This window comes from Chelonia mydas, chromosome 4 (genome assembly GCF_015237465.2).
Source record: "Chelonia mydas isolate rCheMyd1 chromosome 4, rCheMyd1.pri.v2, whole genome shotgun sequence".
In the NCBI taxonomy this organism is placed as follows: domain Eukaryota; kingdom Metazoa; phylum Chordata; order Testudines; family Cheloniidae; genus Chelonia; species Chelonia mydas.
In genome coordinates this window covers 72,485,201-72,505,189 of record NC_057852.1, presented here as the reverse complement: position 1 = coordinate 72,505,189, position 19,989 = coordinate 72,485,201, and the positions used below count along the sequence as shown (strand labels likewise).

General features: G+C 39.9%; 1 protein-coding gene and 1 long non-coding RNA gene across 4 annotated transcripts in view; one reads left to right on the top strand and one right to left on the bottom strand.

The window, feature by feature from the left end:
• Window positions 1-19,989, bottom strand: part of GALNT7 (polypeptide N-acetylgalactosaminyltransferase 7) — a 117,284-nt gene that overhangs the window by 87,676 nt on the left and 9,619 nt on the right. The gene's annotated exons all lie outside the window — the stretch shown is intronic.
• On the top strand, window positions 1,616-3,213 carry LOC122465707. Its single transcript, XR_006290726.1, has 3 exons — window positions 1,616-1,626; window positions 1,989-1,995; window positions 3,049-3,213. It is a non-coding gene; the product is annotated as an uncharacterized LOC122465707 (long non-coding RNA).

Genomic DNA, 19,989 nt, shown 5'->3' with positions numbered 1-19,989 from the left:
ACTGAAGCTTTTCATTTCAGATCTATCAGTGTTTGTTTGTTTATTATTTTGCAGGTAAAAACTGTTTTCTAACATACAAAAAGACAGGACCACACTTGGGGCTGTGTAAACTAGCTTAGTCAGGCAGCCCTGTCAAGAGAAGATGCAAACATCTTTAAAAGCCTATCATACACTTGACCACAGCATGATATTAAAAACAAAAAACATACAAACTTTACTTTTAAACTAAATGAAGCGTCAGATACCCAGACAAATCAATAATTTCCCAATGCGTTGCCTGATCACAAAGCTCAGACTTAGGCAAGCCTGCCAAAAAACAAACAAACAAACAAACAAAAAAAAACCAATGGGAATTTGCCTGAGTCAGGATTACAAAATCAAGCCTTACGAAGGACACGAGTGAAGCAGGTAGCAGGGAACAGTGAATTAAAGATTTAAAAAAATAAAAATAAAAATCACGTACACACAGACCAAACTAACCTGTTATTTCACTTTGTGCTTTCCTCTCTGGCTGAAGGTAATCCTCTGGGTGTTCCTCCTAGTCATTCATGGAAGCTGACTGATTGAAGATATACAATGGTAGGTCCAATGTTTTAGTTACCTTAAACTAAGGTTGCAATAAGACCTAAACCAAGTAAGGGCACCTCTCATGTCCGGAGACTATTATAGTTTATTTTTTCTTAGGCCAAAAATAAAGCAAATAAATGTTCTTAACCTGATCCCACATGAACCTCCAATAAAAGAAGCTTGTGGCTGGAATGTTAGGGGTGTCAGAAGTAAGTAGTACCAGAAGATCTGTGTGGGGAAGCTTACACATAGTGTTAACTTGCTCTCCCATAGTTCAACCAATTACGTTATTCTTGAAAAGAGAGAGTAAAGAGAACTTTACAAGATGTAATGTTTCTGTTTACAGCTTACGAACAAGTACTGAACAGAGAGATGCAGTTCGGCTTCTAATATACGCACAGGAGCATTATATTAGGTAAAAAAGCTGAGGAAAAATTGGGGACTCTACATGACTGTCTCTTTAAATTAATTAAATTATCATTTACCATACCTTGTATTTATTCAGAATCATAAAAAAAAAAAAAAGTTAATGCACAGCCTTCCATGTCTTAAGAGATTTTAAAATAAGCAACATTGTTTATCTGCTTTTGCAATAAATATTCTGATGACATATGGTGAGAAGAACAACCACAAGCAAAAACGAAAAGATAGGGGACACAAATCCAAGTTATTTTCAGTCATAATATTTTGTTTTGGAAACAATCTTTTCTTTTGCTTTAGTATAGTTTTCAGCATTATAATATCTGACTACATGACATAGTTGGATAGTCAGAGACCCAAAAGAAGTTTGGTTTTGAAAAGAAGGTAGGACAAACATCCAGGCTTTGAAAAAATCCATTTGCCTACTTGTTAGTGACAAGAGAGAGGTCTTCCCCTAGTAAACAAAGGGGCCCAAAACTTAATTTCTGAAGAAGTTGATTTTTTAAAATGAAAGTTTCTTGACTTTATAGTTTACAGAAAGATTTCTAAATGTGACTATAATGCTGCAGTGATTTAAACTATCTTCCCAAGATGGCAGACACACAGGTTCTATGGCACAGTGAAGCTGACAAAAATCATGTTAATTTCATGATACTGCAGGGTGAACGATGAGAAACTATCAGGGTGCAGCATCTGGCTGAACTAAGAACATAAGAACGGTCACACCAAAGGTCTATCTAGCCTAAGACCCTGTCTTCCGACAGTGGCCAATGCCAGGTGTCACAGAGGGAATGACCTGAACATGCAATCATCAAGCGATCCATCCCCCGTCACCCATTCCCAGGTTCTGGCAAACAGAGGCTAGGGACACCATCCTTGTCCATCGTGGCTAATAGCCAGCCATTGATGGACCTATCTTCCATGAACTTATTATCTACTTCCTTTTTGAACCCTGTTATAGTCTTGGCCTTCACAACACCCTCAGGCAAGGAGTTCCAGAGGTTGACTGTGCAGTGTGAAGAAATACTTCATTTTGTTTGTTTTAAATCCACTGCCTATTAATTTCATTTGGTGACTCCTAATTCTTGTGCTATGAGAAGGAGTAAATAACACTTCCTTATTTACTTTCTCCACACTAGTCATGATTTTATAGACCTCTATCATATCCTCCCTTAGTCATCTCTTTTCCAAGCTGAAAAGTCCCAGTCTTATTAATCTCGCCTCATATGGAAGCCGTTCCATACTCCTAATCATTTTTGTTGCCCTTTTCTGAACCTTTTCCAATTCCAATATATCTTTTTGAGACGGAGCAACCACATCTGCATGCAGTATTCAAGATGTGGTTGTAACATGGATTTATACAGAGGCAATATATTTTCTGTCTTATTATCCATCCCTTTCTTAATGATTCCCAACATTCTGTTAGTTTTTTTGACTGCCGCTGCACATTGAGTGGATGTTTTCATAGAACTATCCACAATGACTCCAAGATCACTTTCTTGAGTGGTAACAGCCAATTTAGACCTCATCATTTTATATGTATAGTTGGGATATCTTCCCACGTGCTTTACTTTGCATTTATCTACATTGAATTTCATCTGCCACTTTTTGTTGCCCAGACACCCAGTTTGAGAGATCCTTTCGTAGGTCTTTGCAGTCTACCTGTGACTTAACTATTTTGAGCACTTTTGTATCATCTGCAAATTTTGCCACCTCACTGTTTACCCCTTTTTCCAGATCATTTATGAATATATTGAAAAGTCTGGGCCCAGTACAGACCCCTGGGGGACACCACTATTTATGTCTCTCCATTCTGAAAACTGACCATTTATTCCTACTCGTTGTTTACTATCTTTTAACCAGTTACTGCTCCATGAAAGGACCTTCCCTCTTATCCCATGACAGTTTACTTTGCTTAAGAGCCTTTGGTAAGGGATCTTGTCAAAGGCTTTCTGAAAATCTAAATACATTGATATCCATTGGATCTCCTTTGTCCACATGCTTGTTGACCCCCTCAAAGAATTCTAGTAGATTGGTGAGGCATGATTTACCTTTACTAAGACCATGCTGAATGTTTCCCAACAAATTACATTCATCTAGGAGTCTGACAATTTTGTTCTTTACTATCTTTTCAACTAGTTTGCCTGATACTGAAGTCAGGCGTACTGGCCTGTAATTGCCGGGATTACCTCTGAAGCCCTTTTTAAAAACTGGCATCACATTAGCTATCCTCCAGTCATCTGGTACAGAAGCTGATTTAAATGATAGGTTACAGACTAGAGTTAGTAGTTCTGTAATTTCACATTTGAGTTCCTTCAGAACTCTTGGGTGAATACCATCAGATCCTAGAGACTTATTACTGTTTAGTTTATTAATTTGTTCCCAAACCTCCTTTAATGACACCTCAATCTGGGACAGTTCCTCAGATTTGTCACCTAAAAAGAATGGCTCAGGTTTGGGAATCTCCCTCACATCCTCAGCTATGAAGACCGATGCAAAGAATTCATTTAGTTTCTCCGTAACGGCTTTATCGTCCCTGAGTGCTCCTTTAGCATCTCAGTCGTTCAGTAGCCCCACTGGTTCTTTAGCAGCTTCCTGCTTCTGATGTACTTAAAAAAAAAAATTGCTATTACTTTTTGAGTCTTTGGCTAGCTGTTCTTCAAAGGGATACTATGATCATCAGCTAAAGCAATGGAATTATGGTCTCTACATATGCTACCTAATGACAATATTGATGTAAAAATTCACCTTTCACATTTCATGAGCTTATCTCTCATCCACATCAGACATTTATGAACCCTCAACATATGCATCTCAAGTGTGTAAACCGGGACAGAGATAAGTTTGAGAAATGTGTACGGTGAATTTTTACATCAATGTTGTCAATAGCTTGAATGTGCAAACTATAAAGGTTATGAAATGTTTACCTAAATGTTTATTGGAGCAAAGGCATATTTAGGCCTGACAGAAGCCTACTATGGATTTTAAGAATCTGTTCTGATAATATCTAACAGCATAAGTAAAACTGTGTAAGAAATTGCAGAGTAATCACGTTTGCGAGAACAAGAAAGTAACTAAGGGTATGTCTATACTACCTGCCGGATCGGCGGGCAGCGATTGATCCAGCAGGGGTCGATTTATCGCATCTAGTCTAGACGCGATAAATCGACCCCCCGAGCACTCTCCCGTCGACTCCTCTACTCCACTGCCATGAGAGGCACAGGCAGAGTTGATGGGGGAGCAGCAGCAGTCGACTCACCACAGTGAAGACACCGCGGTGAGTAGATCTAAGTACGTCCACTTCAGCTACGTTATTCACGTAGCTGAAGTTGCATAACTTAGCTCGATTTCCCTCCCCCCCGCGTGGAGACCAGGCCTAAAAAAAGCTAAAAAAGATCAGTTTGAACTAACCCTAAACCTGTACTGATGGTGGAGGAGAGTTAACATGGAAATGAGAGATTAAAACATACATATAAGAAAAGATGCAAAAAATTATAAATAAATTTGTGTAATAAAGAAAGTTTGAAGGAGGCAACTGTGATGAGATTGTCCGGATGAGCTTCTGAGATCACTACTTGTGGTGTGTTTTGCATTAATAAGTATTTGTTAGACCCATCTGCTGAGTAAGTGAATCTCAATCCAACAACCTTCACTTATTTTCACACTCCATAGTGATCTGTATTTTGAGTAAGTACAGTAGAAAAGATATTAATCATTTGAGTAATATTAATTGAAAATTAATGAAATTTTTGTGGGGGAATTTCCTACCACAGTTATTTTTTAAATAAAGAATAAAGGAGAAGCAAATCTCTCTTGCAATAGACCTTACAGCTTATTGTTTGTAAAAGGAAAGTAGCTTGCCACAAATTTAAGCACTTAATGGTTTAGTTGTTTATATTTTTAAGAACACAAGCATTTCAGCAATCGAACTATAAATCAGTTTGGTTCTAGAACTAAAAACTTTTAGCAATCTCATTAAAGAAAATGGGTACCCTTGGATCCGAGAACTCTTATTGCTCATTCCTAACTCCGCAAGATCCCTTGGCTCCGGAGTTCTCAAGTCTGAGAGAGGAAAGAAAGGAGGGGGAAATAGCCAGGTAGCTCAGAGGCTGCTAATACCACTGTTACAGGTATTATGCAAGTACTTTCACTACTGGTCATTTTGGGAAGCCTTGGAGGCAAGAAGAAGAAAAAGACAGACTTCTCACTGATTTTAGTCATTTTTAGAAATATATTCCAAGCAGCATAATTTTTTATTGCACTGATTTGACAAGCATCATGTATTTTGCTTGTGGCATGACTTTCTGTAATGCAAGTAGTACAGTAAGATTTAGGAAAATAGTCCAAGTTGTTAGAAAAGACAGTTTTATCATTTCTCACCAACATTCACAGTGGTGAGCTATTTGTAAAAATTAAGATTGCTGGGATTAAGTTACAGACCTAATACTGTATTTGGACACGTTTCTGTGCAAACTAAATTCCTATGATTATTTTCAGCTTTTCAAAACCTACCAAGTCATTCTCCCTTTGCTGCAATACTAACTAAACCTATCACTTGGATCCCCTGTGTGTAGTGTTCAAGGCTGCAAACTATATTTCATTAGTGTCCCTGAACATAAACTTGATCTACAGAATTAAAAAAAAAAAGTTTCTAAACATATGAAGAAAAACATCACCTTTAGACTAAGAAATAAAATATGTTGCTTTTCAACATATTGGGCTAATAGATTTCCTAAACTAGTTTAAAAAAAAAAAAAGTAACCTTAGTCCGCATCATTAGTTTTTTCATTATCTACTGAGATTATTCTTCAAATATCTAGTTTAACTTCAGTGCAAGAAAACTGAAGATCAATTGTTGAGCAGCAGGTCAGAAAGTGACTATTTTAATTAATTTCTTAAATTTTCCAACAAATATCAGCAAAGAAATCTTTAACAAAGTTATAATTACGTACTACATGGAATACAGGTGTAATGGAATAGAATAGTTTTAATGGCACAAGTTTGTGATGGCTGCAATCAATTTTAAATGGCAAATCCACATCTATGTAGGTACTCCCAAATAAGTACCAAAAACCTTTATATTCCCCAACACTATCACAAGGCCTGTGTTTGTGTATATATAAATATGTATTTACAGAAAATATATTTTGATTTTAAAAATATATATATATTTCCCCCAATCAGAAAATCCCAATACCTTAGTTACCATGACTATAACTGTACATGGCTCAGAAGGAAACAATATTTTAAGTACATCATTAAATACTTTTTCTACAAATAACATCATGACTTTGAAGTCCAATAATTTAGGACCTGCAGGAAGGGAATGAAGTGTTTTATGCCCCACTGAGAAGCTGAGAATCATCCCCTTATAATGGTACAAAAACTGTTTCTATTTTTGCAGAATAAGAAGATATTGGTTATTTAAAATCAATCATTGGTCCAGGCCTCAATCTGGCCTTTCCTGAGTCAGACACCAATATACTTTTTAGAGGGGATACTCCACATTTAGGAGAAACAGGAAATATTTTGCAGCAGAATGATTAAAAAGCAACAGCTGTTTGAACCTGCTCAGAGGTTTGGAATGTTAGAATAGTCCTAGGGGAGATGGATTAAGGGACAGAGAAGCAGTCAAAGGTGCATGATAAATGCAATTCATCACAAGGCTATCACCACCACATATGTGGCATGTCACACACACACATACATACACACACACACCTTGAAGAATTTAATTTTGAGGTCTTAGCTGAAGATCTTAAACTACAATTTAAATATAAGTGTAGCAGGACATATTTCAAGAGCGAAAAAGGCTGAAAACAGCATCTCCTTTCTCCCTGAAGAAAATCATAACTCAATCACCATCTTTCTTGTTATCCTTTCATCAACAGGATTAATAAAAAAAATTTTTAAAAATGTATTATTCATTACATCTTCTTCCCAGCAGCTTTTACAGGTTTATTATTATTCCCGGTAGTTTTTCCATACTCATTTACATATTAAAGTAAAATAAGATTTCTGATGTTTTTAGTTCAGTAAATAGCGACCCTACTTGTTTATCTCACACTCAAATATTGTTAAGCATCACAACCCCACAAAAGGCAGGATTCAGTTTTATTTCTCCATTTTCTGTTATGCCTTGTGTTACAGTCTGAGCTGAAATATCACTTCACTGATAAGGATCATCTGAAATACCTAGTAAAACAGGGGAAGACAAGCAGAGAGTTTCTCCTAGAACACCGATTTTTAAATATGAAGAGCCAAAATGTTCAGTTCCTTAAAAGAATGTTGCCTCCATATTGTTCTACAATATATTCTTTAACTTCTCATAAGAAAAATTACTTCCTGTCTTAAAAAAAACCCCCACAACCCTTCATACTGTGTTTCAAGGCAACAAGATTTTTAAAAAAATCCAATACACATAGAATCATAGAATATCAGGGTTGGAAGGGACCTCAGGAGGTCATCTAGTCCAACCCCCTGCTCAAAGCAGGACCAATCCCCAACTAAATCATCCCAGCCAGGGCTTTGTCAAGCCTGACCTTAAAAACTTCTAAGGAAGGAGATTCCACCACCTCCCTAGGTAACGCATTCCGGTGTTTCACCACCCTCCTAGTGAAAAAGTTTTTCCTAATATCCAACCTAAACCTCCCCCACTGCAACTTGAGACCATTACTCTTCGTTCTGTCATCTGCTACCGCTGAGAACAGTCTAGATCCATCCTCTTTGAAACCCCCTTTCAGGTAGTTGAAAGCAGCTATCAAATCCCCCCTCATTCTTCTCTTCCGCAGACTCAAGAATCCCAGTTCCCTCAGCCTCTCCTCATAAGTCATGTGTTTCAGGCCCCTAATCATTTTTCTTGCCCTCCGCTGGATGTTTTCCAATTTTTTCACATCCTTCTTGTAGTGTCTCTCATGTTATATATGGTGAAAGATTTGCATGGTTTCTAAGCATATGAAAGAACAAAAGAATGTGCCTTCTTTTCTTCTCAGTAATAAAAAGTCCATTTCTTTCAACACCTATCTTTCATACATCTGGAATAATTATATTGTCTTGAAAAATCCAATTGTGTACTCCTCCCACAACTATCAGGCAGCTATCATCATCCTGTGTGTTGAAAGTCAAAGAAAAATTTCTACAGGGACAAAGGACAATCCAAATTTGTGCCATACCATGAGCTTTCTTCTAATTTAAAATTAGAATGAAATTTCAAGCTCTTTTTCACTTGCAAAGATCAATTTCATAATTCAAAAATTCATTTTATTTTATATTGAATAAATCAGACAAGTTCTTGCTAAATAATAGCAATTATCATTGAACAAGAGTTACAAAGGGCTTAAAACACACATATTAAATATGGATTCTTTTTAAAAGGAAATTGCTATCAGCTTACACTTTACTTTCTTTAAAAGGTTGTGAGCCCTTTTGAATATAAAGAAAATCTTCCAAATGTAAGCAGAGTGTAAACTGGTGCATTGTTTCTTCCAAAATCTTCAGGCAACTCCAGTACTTTTGCTATTGCTTATGGCTTTTCCAAGCAGCAGTGATAACTGCGGCTATTTATATACCCGTGGGCAGCAGTGAAACCACAAAGCTGTCAGGCTAGTTTCACTCTGCTGCAGCTTGGAAAGCCAGGCGCAATACCACAGGAGCTACTGACTAGGATGGATAACTCAAAAAGAGGCTGAGAGAGGTGTAAATTAAGTGTAGACAATCCTGACCATCCATGCAGCAACCAAAAGGCTCTGTATTGGAGGGGAACAAAGACAGTTCTTCCTTCATTCCAGCAGCCAAAGGCTGTGTGTGCACACATGGAAGGGAAGGATCTTCAAAACGGTATGATTCCTTCCAGCTGACGGGACCAAAAAGGGACCAGAGATAACAATCTGGCAGAAATCCCAGCATCCTTCCCTTGCTCAGCAGTTGGAGGCATCAACCTGTTTCGAGGGAGACTCATACAAGCCCAGGAAAAATAAGAACTCTTTTCTGGAACAATAATTTCACTTAGGACTCAGCAAAATCAGGTCTAATATATGCAATCAATATTCAAGAGACCATTCTGCATTTGCTGAATCCCAAGTAGGAAAGAGCCAGCATGTAAAAAACAATTATCCATTCCACATATGAGAATGTTGGGAGTTTACCTGAAAAGGGAGAGCACAACTTTATGCTACCCCCACCCGCTATGGCTGTACTGTTATAAAAACATCTATCACAGGATGTGGGAACGTTATTCCTATTGCTTAGCTAAGGAAAGCTACAACAAACTGATAAACCCTGACCTACAAGATTTTGAATGAATAAGCACTGGCTTAACCTCTGCTTAGAGTTTATTCAAATCTTTGTCATGAGTTTAAAATCCTCTACTAAATCTACATTAGTCAGAGGATTGGGGGGAAGAGGGGGGTAGAAGAGAAACAAACCAATAGACCAAATAGGTTGCAAGGACCTGAAGAAGCTCTTTGCTTTTATTTGATGACCATGCTGGTAACAGCTTGCTTTATGATGACATTAATTTAAAATGGCTATGTGGCCAGACATAATACAATGAGGGGGGAAGTCACTATACAAAACAGCTTCTCAACATAAATGCTCCCCATGCCCCAATATTTTAAAGTGTTAGATATATTCTAAATAAAAGTAAGCTTTTACATTAGTCATCTTTAATTCACATTTTGATTATGGAAAACCAACAGAGAGGAGGCAGAGACCTTTTAAGCAGTATGTTTAGTTTTTTGTTTTTTTTTAACTAATCACACATGGCAGATGCTTGCATTCTATAATTGTGAACGAAATCTAGTGATTAAAAATAACTTATTAGACCAGAGGCTTCCCTTCAGATTGGGTGTCTTTCTGTTCTATGGAAGCAAAAGTCTCCTTTTGTACACACTGTAGGCTGGAGCTATTAATGTAGCAGTAGTGAAGGATAAACGGGCTCCTCTTGGCAGGCTTCTATAATGAAGATTTGTAGTCTGACAAAATAGGACAGAGATGCTGCCATTTTTCATTAGTAAATACTAACTCAATTCAAGCAATTGGTGTGTTGATACAGTTTTTACAGAGTTCTTCAGTGGGTCAGTCCCATAACGAGGAGGTTACATGCTGCTTGGCCATCTGGCAGTGCATGGATTCTGGAACAACATCCCTCCCAGGAGGCCAATCTACAGCAGACATCACAAAGTTGACATATTTGATCCTCTGTGAGAAAGTGTGGTAACACCAGAAGTCAGAACTCTAGGACCTCTGCACAAAGTTGCATCCATGTGAATTCAATTTTCTTCAAAATAACGTTAATAACCTATTTTAAATGGCCCTCAGAATCTGGAAAGAATTCAAAATTAATCTTAAAAGCACCCGATGCACCATCTGTGATGAGTGCCAAATACCACAATGCTCGCTGGCCCAGACTTCCACGTTTTTAAAAATAATTAAGTTTTTGATTAACTGATATTTTAAAATGTCCCACTGAAAAGCCACTACTGCACAGAACAGTGATGTGAAACATTTTAAAAGCTTTCGAAAAATGACAGCTCAACAAACATGGTGCAGTGACTGTACTTGAAATGAATTCTGCAGCCCTATACATTGTTTCTTTGGTAAATACTGCACTAGCACCATACAGTTTTGCTTGTGCAGTTATTTCATTAGTTAATACAGACATTAAAGTTCTACTGCATCACTTTAAAACTAAATAAAGGGAGCTACTTGCTACTGGTACAGGTTCCTTGGATGGTCCAACACTCTTCCTGCAGCAACAGGGACCCTTGAGAAACAATATCAGGCTAATTAAGACCTTCAAATTTTCAAATGCTCAGTTCCTGAATGAGCACGTTTCACTTGTTCCATTTTTCAGATAGTAACAGTTGCTCTGTACATAAAATAATGCTAAAACCTAGGTACGAATATAGTACTCCAACTGCCAGTCTTAGTGCACATACATTTATAAGGACTGTAATTATAGTTCTGCAGCATCTCTCTATGGATTTAAAAAGCAGCCCCACTTGTAACTGATTTACCTGTTTCACATTATAATGGGTTTAATATTAATGTTGGACTGTTAGCGTTAACTTTTAAAAAGTGAAAAAGCACTGAAACTTTTATATTGGGAAACAACAAATGAATTACAGGGATCTTGCAAACATCAGAACATCCTTGGTCACAGCTTAGACTTTACATCCTTGGCAACATCCTTTTAGATTAAATTAAGCCCTTTACCAAAACAGAGTAAGATTTCTGTCATTTCCGTGCCATTACTCGAAAAACCATTGTGTAGTCATTTATTCTGTAACATGGTAGAGAGTGTGGAATAGTAGTGTCATTTTATTTCCCAAATATTTAATAGATTTTTTTAAGTTCCTCTTTAGTCACCCTGGCAACAGTTGGAATGGGCATGAAGATTTTTTAAAAGCTTTTTCAAAGGATATTTAGAGGGGAGCATACATTTAAAAAAAATACATACTTTTATCTGAAAATATTTAACCTACTAAATATTTAACCGACTATTGTCAGGAGCAACACTAGAAATTACTGTAACTAAGATTTGAGGAAAAAATTGTGACATTAACTTTCCATGTTTGGCTGCACTTTGGGTATAATAAGCTCACTGTTTTTTCTGTATAGTCAGTCAGTCTTTGCTTAAGATACCCAAAATTAGTGACTACTTCTGAAAATCTGGCTGTAAATGTTCCTCTTTCCTCTGCGGAGAGTCTCTCACACAATAGATGAAAAGTGACTACTAAGGCCTTGATTATAAAACAAGCTCCATGCAGGCCAAACCCTGCACCTTACAGCCCCACTGACATCAATAAATCTGAATGCCTGCATGGAGCTCATTGTCCATTCAGGTTCCAAGGATCTGACCTACTTGTAAGGGGACTGTTGCCCCCTTACTAACATTCAGTGGGGGTGTTTTGGTTGGCTAGCTCCCAGTACTAAAAAGGCGGAAGGGTCGATGGCGAATCAGGACCCTGAGACTGACAGCCCCCAGGAACAATGGGGAGAGGCCAATGCTTCAGGTCAGCCTGAATGACAGGGCGGGCAGGCTAATCAGGGAGTCAGGAGGCCAGGGAGGTCCTGTCCTCCGTGTGAGCTGGATTTGCCGGCTCAGACAGAGTGGGGCCGAGCTAAGGAGAAAGCAGGGACCCAAGCTAAGTTGGGGAGCAGAGCTGTGCCAGACCCAGAGGGACCAGAAAAGCAGCCTGGAGAGAGAGAGCAGACCCTGTCCTGGGAGCAGAGCTGCAGCTCCAAAGCTAGAGGCACAGCCCAGAGAGAGCAGACTTACCCTGGGAGGAGAGCTGCAGCAACCAGAGCCAGAGGGGCCAGAAAAGCAGCCCAGGAAGCAGGTCAGTGCTGGGAGCAGAGTCACAGAAGCAGCCTGCAGAGCAGACCTGTCCTGGGAGCAGAATTGTAGCAACCAGAGCCAGAGGGGCCAAAGAAGCAGCCCAGGGAGCTGGAGGCAGAGCAGCAGAGACAGAGTGGTGGAGCTGGAGCTGGAGCAGTCCAGAGCTGGTGCGGTGAGGGGGACCCTGGGCAGCGGGCCCAGCACAGGGAGATGCCACAGCCAAGAGGCTCTGCAGGCCAGGCTTGGATCGTAACCCCGAAAGGGCAGGGGCGACACTGGGACGGAGGGTCCTACCACTTAGAGCCTGAGAGCGTGTGGCCACCACCAGAGCAAGTGTCCAACTCACAGCATCCCTACAGCACAGCCAGGGCCTGAGAAGAAGGCCTGGGACTTACAAGGAACAGACTGTGAACTGCCCTGACATTCCAGAGACACTGTTTGTGATGTTCCCTGCCACAGAGCGGGTTGATGTGTTTCCTTTAACCTTTCCCATTTTTCCTTATTCTTTTTTAAATTAATTGTAGATTAAATAACTTGCATTTGCTTTAAATTGTATGTAATGATCAGTGGGTCAGAGAAGTGCCCAGTGCAGAGAGAGTACCCTGGAGTGGGGACACCCTAGCCCCTGTCCTAGGTGACCACAGCAGGGTTGGGGGTCGAGCCCCCCAGGAATCCTGGGCCCAGCCTTGTTGGCGTTACGAGGACTCTGCCAGACAGGAGAGTGGAAGGGAAGCCCTCAAGGGCAGGGAGGCCACTGGGTAAAGGAAGTGGGAGTGAGGCCTCGGATCCTTTCGCTAGTCTACTTCACCGGAGTAGTGCAGAAGCCAGGAAAGTTCCCCGCAAGAGCGGGACTATTCCCCCGCTTACATACTACCCATCCCATTCAATGGGCAGTGGATCAGGCTCCATGTGAGTACACGGAAACAGTGAAAATGACCGTAAACAAAACACTTTCAACTGTACAAAATAAGTGAACACAGATTTTGTTCTTTAATCCCTCACTGGGAATGGTAGGTCCTCAATGCCTCTGAAAAATCAGGCACAAGGTGTCTATGGTTGGACACCCAAAGACTGGGACACAAAATCTGTGAGAAGGTTGGCCTTACATAGAAAAATGGAATTGTAAAACCACAGACTGGCAGATGGACTCATGGCAGGTACACCATTACAAACTATTTTTAAATTGCTTTTAAACTGATTCAATTTCAAGTTCACAGTGTTACTTTAACATTTTCTATAACAAGCAATAAATGTTTATTACAAAATAATCAACAGAAACAGTTTGTCTTTATCCAAAAAGAGTACTGTAATAGTAACTCATAATTTTCCCAAAGAGATGCACAAAAACAGTGTTGTGATTTTCCCTAATATCCCCCCAAACCCAAACCTCCATCCCAGTGAAAAACCAAAGGCATAAGCATATATATTCTTCCCACATAAAAAGGCACATATTTTCAGAATTGGAACCTTTTCATTTTGGATAACAACAGAAGCTCATTACAACTGAGCTCCTCCCCCAGTCTACTACTATATGTTAAGCTTGCCACTTTTCTTCCTTTTAAAATTTCCCCTTCGACGCAGATACCTTACTGAATAAACTAGCTTTTTCACAACTAGACAGTTACACGGTTTTGGCCAGACCCCTGAAGAGAAAAAAGAAAAATCCTGCTCTGATTTATACTGCAAGAAGAGGGCCCAAAAAATCTCAACTAAGGCACCCCCCTCCCAACAGAGCCCAGCTGCAGGGCACCCCCCAGCCCAGACACCAACACCCCCTTCCCCACAGAGCCCAGCCACGTGGCACCCCCTAAACACCAGCAGTCCCATCTCCACAGACCCGAGTCCAGCCGTGAGGCATCCCCCTCTCCACAGAGCCCAACTATGGAGCAGATACCAGAACCCCCCTCTCCACAGAGCCCAGCAACAGGCCAGAGCCCAGACACCAGCACCCCTTACCCCACAGATCCCAGCTGCGGGGCAGCTCCCAGCCCAGACACCAGCACCCCCAGAGCCTTTACTCCTCACAATTTCTTACTGTCCCACCTGGGGACATGGTGTGGTGTGGCCCTGCCCTGAGCTGGGTTTCCCAGGCCCTCTCTGTCCTCGTGAGAATGAGGATCAAAGAACATGCAGCCTCCAGCCCTGCCAGGCTGAGCATTCCGTTCACTGTGAGCTGGGCTCTGCAGAGTCCAGCAGCCCGTGAAGGCAGCCCGAAATTCTGTGGGGGAAACAGGGAATTCTGCAATGGTGCAGAATTCCCCCAGGAGTAAATTACTATGTCTGGCAAGTAGGCGTCTAGTAAACACAGAACTTCCTCCCCTTTCCAAACATACACATTGCCATACTGACTCAAACCGGTGGCCCATCTAGCCCAGGATCCTGTCTCCAACAGTAGCCAGTACCAGCTGCTTCAGAAAAAAGGTGCAAAAATGCCACCACAGTAGAGCCTTGCAACCCAACGGGACCTGACAACAACATGACCCTCACAAGCTCAAGCTGAGCCATCTCTAATCACCTCCTCCTGCCCGTGGCGTCAGCACAGCACCACCTGTGTGCCTCCCTTCTGCTAGCTGCTGCCACCTCACTGCGCTCATGTGTGGTGCAGAGTGAGCGTGATGACAAGTTGCAGTGTCTCTAACTCCACAGCACACGCAATGCGGTGAGATAAGTGGCTGGCAGAAGTGGGGCACGGAGCCCCTGTTGTGAGGACCCCACAGGCAGGAGATGGCTAGAGATGGATTGGGGGCACAGGGAAACCCCAACCAAGCCCATGCCCCAAAGACAAGGCAGCGGTACTGGCACAGATTTGACGGGTGGGGAAGTGTCAGGGTCAGTTCTGAAAATGACAACACACTTGGGCCACAGGCCAGCTGTGCTTGGCTTGGGTACAGGTCCAGCTTGGACTTCCCCATAGGGAAAGTTTCTTTCTAACCCCTCATTAGTGTAAGGCTGGGTTATGCCTGGAGAATGAGTGCTTGCATCCTTACCCAAACTTTTCGCTTTTTAATTCTGATCTCATGGTACTGGATATTCTTCTTATCCATACAAAGGGAAGCTTTTTGTTTTTTTTTAAAAAAACATATGCCCTGTGAATTGAGAGAATATATTTTGTTTGGCTAGTCATTTCTGATTACGTTTGTTTTAGACTGTAAGCTTGTAAACTTTTGAGAACAAAGACTGTCTCTGTCCAGCACTTACACAACAAGGCCTTGATCCTGAATGAGGCCTCTTGGTGAGACCATAATACAAATGTTAATAGATGTCCATCTTCTTCTTTAATTCTGCTAAACTCTTTGCCTCAATTATATCTTTAGGAAGTGAATTTCATGGGCAAATTATGTGAAAATTTGTTTCCTTTTTTCAGTTCTGAATTTGCTCCCTTTCATTCTCACTGAATGTCCCCTTCGTCTTCCACTACGGGAAGGAACCAGAAATGCCTGATCTCTATCTTTTTTATACTGTTATTTTGTATACTTTTTTATGTCCCCTCTAATTCGCCTCGTCTCTAAAGTAAACAGTCCCAATTTTTCTTCCCACCCTCTCTTCATATAGAAGCTTTCCATGTCTCTAATCATTCTCATCTGTCTTTGAAACCTTTCTATTCCACTAATAATTTTTTAGAGAGAGCAAGAAATGAACACAGTATTCCAGGTAAGAGAGTACCATTGATTTATATAATGGCATTATAACATTTTCACTATTATTCACCATTCCACTCCTGGCTGCTGGTGCAGGGAGTGAAGGGTGCAAGACTTACAAAGCAGAAGGGGTTGATGATGGAATTCAACCCTGTATTCACACCGTACACACTACTGTAATACTCTTTGTACAAAATATGCCTTGTGAGGTAGTATTTGAAAACTAAGAACTCACTGATCAAAAATATCACGATCAAATGTATGTAGTAATATTATATGTAGAGTTATAGATATAAGCTGAAATCATGACTGAAGTGTGTTTACCAGACATACCTGGGGAGTAGGCAAACCACATTTCTCAAAGACAAAGGACAAGCTGACATGCACTTCTACTGGTATCAAAGTTAATGGGCAACCACCTATCAAGTGGCCATTCTTTGGCAAGGGGGACAGCGGGGGGAGGGAGGAGAGGAGGGCAGGAACAAACTGATCTGCATCTTAGCAAACAACAGCATGGAACCTCTTTCCTCACAAGACTCCATGATCCAACCTCACAGTGGGAACAAACTTTATCTAGGGGTAACCCTCAGGAAAACGCATTTCAAAAGAAGTATGGGACTATAAAGTGAGGGGCAAAAACATTCCACATTTTCTCTCCCTATTCATATCTTTCATTTTCACCTAAAAAGACAAAAGAAAAAATGTTTGGACTTTGGGAGAAATCCTGACCTGAAACAGGGTCAGCCCTATTGCATGGAGCATGAGGTAAGAATTTTACTTTCAATCAAGTTTTAGCACTGGAAAGTGTTATCTTTATTTCTCTTGTAACCATTTCTGGTTTAATGCCTTGTACTTGTACTCACTTAAAATCTCTCTTTGTAGTTAAATAAACTCGTTTTATTCTTTAATTAAAACCAATCTAGTATTGTCTTTAAACTGAATGGTGTGGGTAACTTCATTTATGGTAACAAATTGTTGTATACTGATCTCCTTTGAGGAGCAATGGACCTAATATATCTGGCCTGTCCAGGAGAGGGCTGGACAGTGCAGAACATATATTTTGGGGGGAAATCTGAGATGGAGTGTGTTAGTGTCACCCTGCAAGTGACAACCCAGGCTGGTGGAAGCCAGAGTGTGACTGACATGTGGCTGACAAGCTACAGTTTCCACAAACACTAAGGTATTACCTGCATGCTGCATGGCTGTTTATGAGCGGCCCAGATTGGAGCTATCACAGCAAAGCAATGTGAGGCTCCTGAGGTTGCAGGGAAGTGGTAACACAGCCCCTCGCTGGTCTGGATTGCACCTCGGAATGTCATACAATTCCAAACACTTGTTTCTTGAAAGCTTATGTGGTTTATTAGAATTTTACTCTCTGCTGTGTCTACGTGTTTCTAATGCTTAGTGGACAAGTGCATTATTTAGCCTTAGCAGTAAAAAATTAAATTCTAGCCTATTTTTAGATTGTATGGCTTGAAAAAGACTTTCAGCAATCTGGTCTCTGATTTTTTCTTTTGTTCAAACAATAATGTAGTTTCTATATAAGAAGCAGAATTTGTAGCGTAATACCTAGCGACAGAAACAATTATCTTATCAGTATAATTGGACATAATGCAGACAAAGCCACTTCAGAAAAGTAGTAACAATTATAAAATTCCTTGCTACACTATTTAGAAACAGAATTTAGATAAGACTAGTGTATTAATACCCACCAACAGCAATCATTAGAAATAGAATGTGTGAAATACACTTGTTAGATATGTGCTTTGCACGACATGAATACATGAGATGTTTTTCTATTGGATAAAGCTGCCTCATAGTAGACAAAATATGTTGCTGCAACAAACATTCTAACAGAAGCCTGTGTTTAATCTGGAAACAAATCTGCCGAAGTGCAATTTGAGAACTGCTAGTCAAAAGCATACTAGCTTCTGAACTGGTTAAACTGCTGCTTGACTAATGTTTATTAAAACAGAGAGGATGTAAAAGAGTTAATTATTGTTAATTAATTGTAAAATAGTGTTTTGGTAGGTAACATCACCCTCTTCATCCAAACAAATGATCCTTGATGCGTGCTCCAAACCCAAATACCAGTAGCCACAGAAAAATTAGACTCAGAGACCTATAGAGTAGGTTTTTCTAGTCAACTATACTACCTATACAAGATTGTTCAGCACAACACATTTTCTAGTACTTTACCAAGACTGGTTTTTAAAAGGCGTTTAGAAATAAAGGTATCCACCACTTTCCTTGGGAGATTATGACACTGGAATAATCTCCCCTTCCTGATATTTAACCTAAAATTTTATTTTTTAATTACATTCCATCGCTTCTCACATTACTACACTCTAATTCCTAATGATTCCTCCCGTCTTTGAGGTGTACACCATTCAATCACTTGTGGACTTTTTTCCTCCTTCCTCTCCCCCACCCCAAACTGTTCATTTGCTGGATTTTGTATAGTTAGCTTTTACTTTTACTTTGTAAATCCATCTCTGCTGATACACCCTAGGAGAAAGTCTTGCCTCCCCCCTCAAACAGTTAGTCATGTTTCAATACATATGCTATTCTATAGATATACCCCAGAGGCTTGTGTGTTGGGTACACATTTGTAAATTCCAGTATAAATAATATAAGAACAAGAAATTTGCCATAGTTAAGATCTGAATTACATTTATACCCCAAATACCACTGGTGAGACAAGCAATTACTTCTTCTCCTAGAATCTTTGTAATGTAAATTCCTCCATCATTTCTAGAAGAAAATTTCAAATGTTTTTACGATGATGACAGCCCTTTTACAATGATGACAGCCCTCCGTATACTTAGCCGAAGTTTTTCTCCCTGCCCCTCCATTTTAGTGTCCATGTGTTTCTGTTGTTGCTCAGTTCATATAATTCCCTTAAAAGGTCACTGTGATATCTTCTTAGGTACATATAATGCACAAATCAGAATTATTTACTAACTTCCAACCAGTTAAACTTGAACAGCCTGACTGAAGGATGTGGAGTTGCACAGCTTCAATTAAGGACATAATCTGGCCAACAGAACCTCTACTGCAGGAACCAAAAAAGATAATGACACACAAGGAAAAGAACCCAACACTGAGATCTCAGACTTCTTGCAGGCTGGTAGTTTTGAGAAAAATACATACAAGAATTCTTTCTACTTCTAAAATTAGCTTATTTCATATGGGATCACTGCCAAGCAGAGAAGAATTCATTTTTTCACCTTGTCACTCTTAGATTAGAATTCCTCTGCAAACTGCTCAGGTTATAATGAAAAAACTATATACCGTACCTTGATTTATCTGAACCTTCTCCAAAATTTGTACATCCCTTCAGAGATAAGATTCCCAAAACTGGACACAGTACTCCTAGCCGCAGTGGAGTCTCAACCATGGTTTTATACAATGGCATATTTTCTTCCCAGCCCCCCCAGTTCCTTTGGATTCACCCTATGATTATCTTGACCTTTTTCACTACCGCTAAACAACGAGACATTTATACCTTCATGTTCCTTCCAACCTGAATGCAATAACTTTGATTGTTAAACAACTGAAAGTTATAGGCAATCAATGCAAAAGTTACCTCCTAATTTTTAGATACACAATATATGACATAACATTTCTCATGTTAAAAATCTATCAGCTGTTCCACAGACCACTGACAATGTATTTATGATAAACTGCATTCTGAAAGATTTGTAACGTTACCAGTGTTTCTAACATTTGTTGTTGTTTGAAAATGCTAAAGTACATCCCCAGAGGTACAAATCTCTTGTGTAAATACAGGATAGTGTCATGGAGTGTTATCATGTCCAACATAGCAGTTATCACCATACTTTCAAATGTAGTTTCAAATGTAGTAACGTTCCTAGTCTTATGCATGCTTTTTGTCTTATGCATGCTTTTTTATCTGCTTTAAAAAAAGAAAAGAAAACAGAAAAGACTGGTCAGTGGGCACTATACAATTGCTCCATTGGTCTCCTTAACCAACTCAAAATTCAATGCTTTATTCTATGT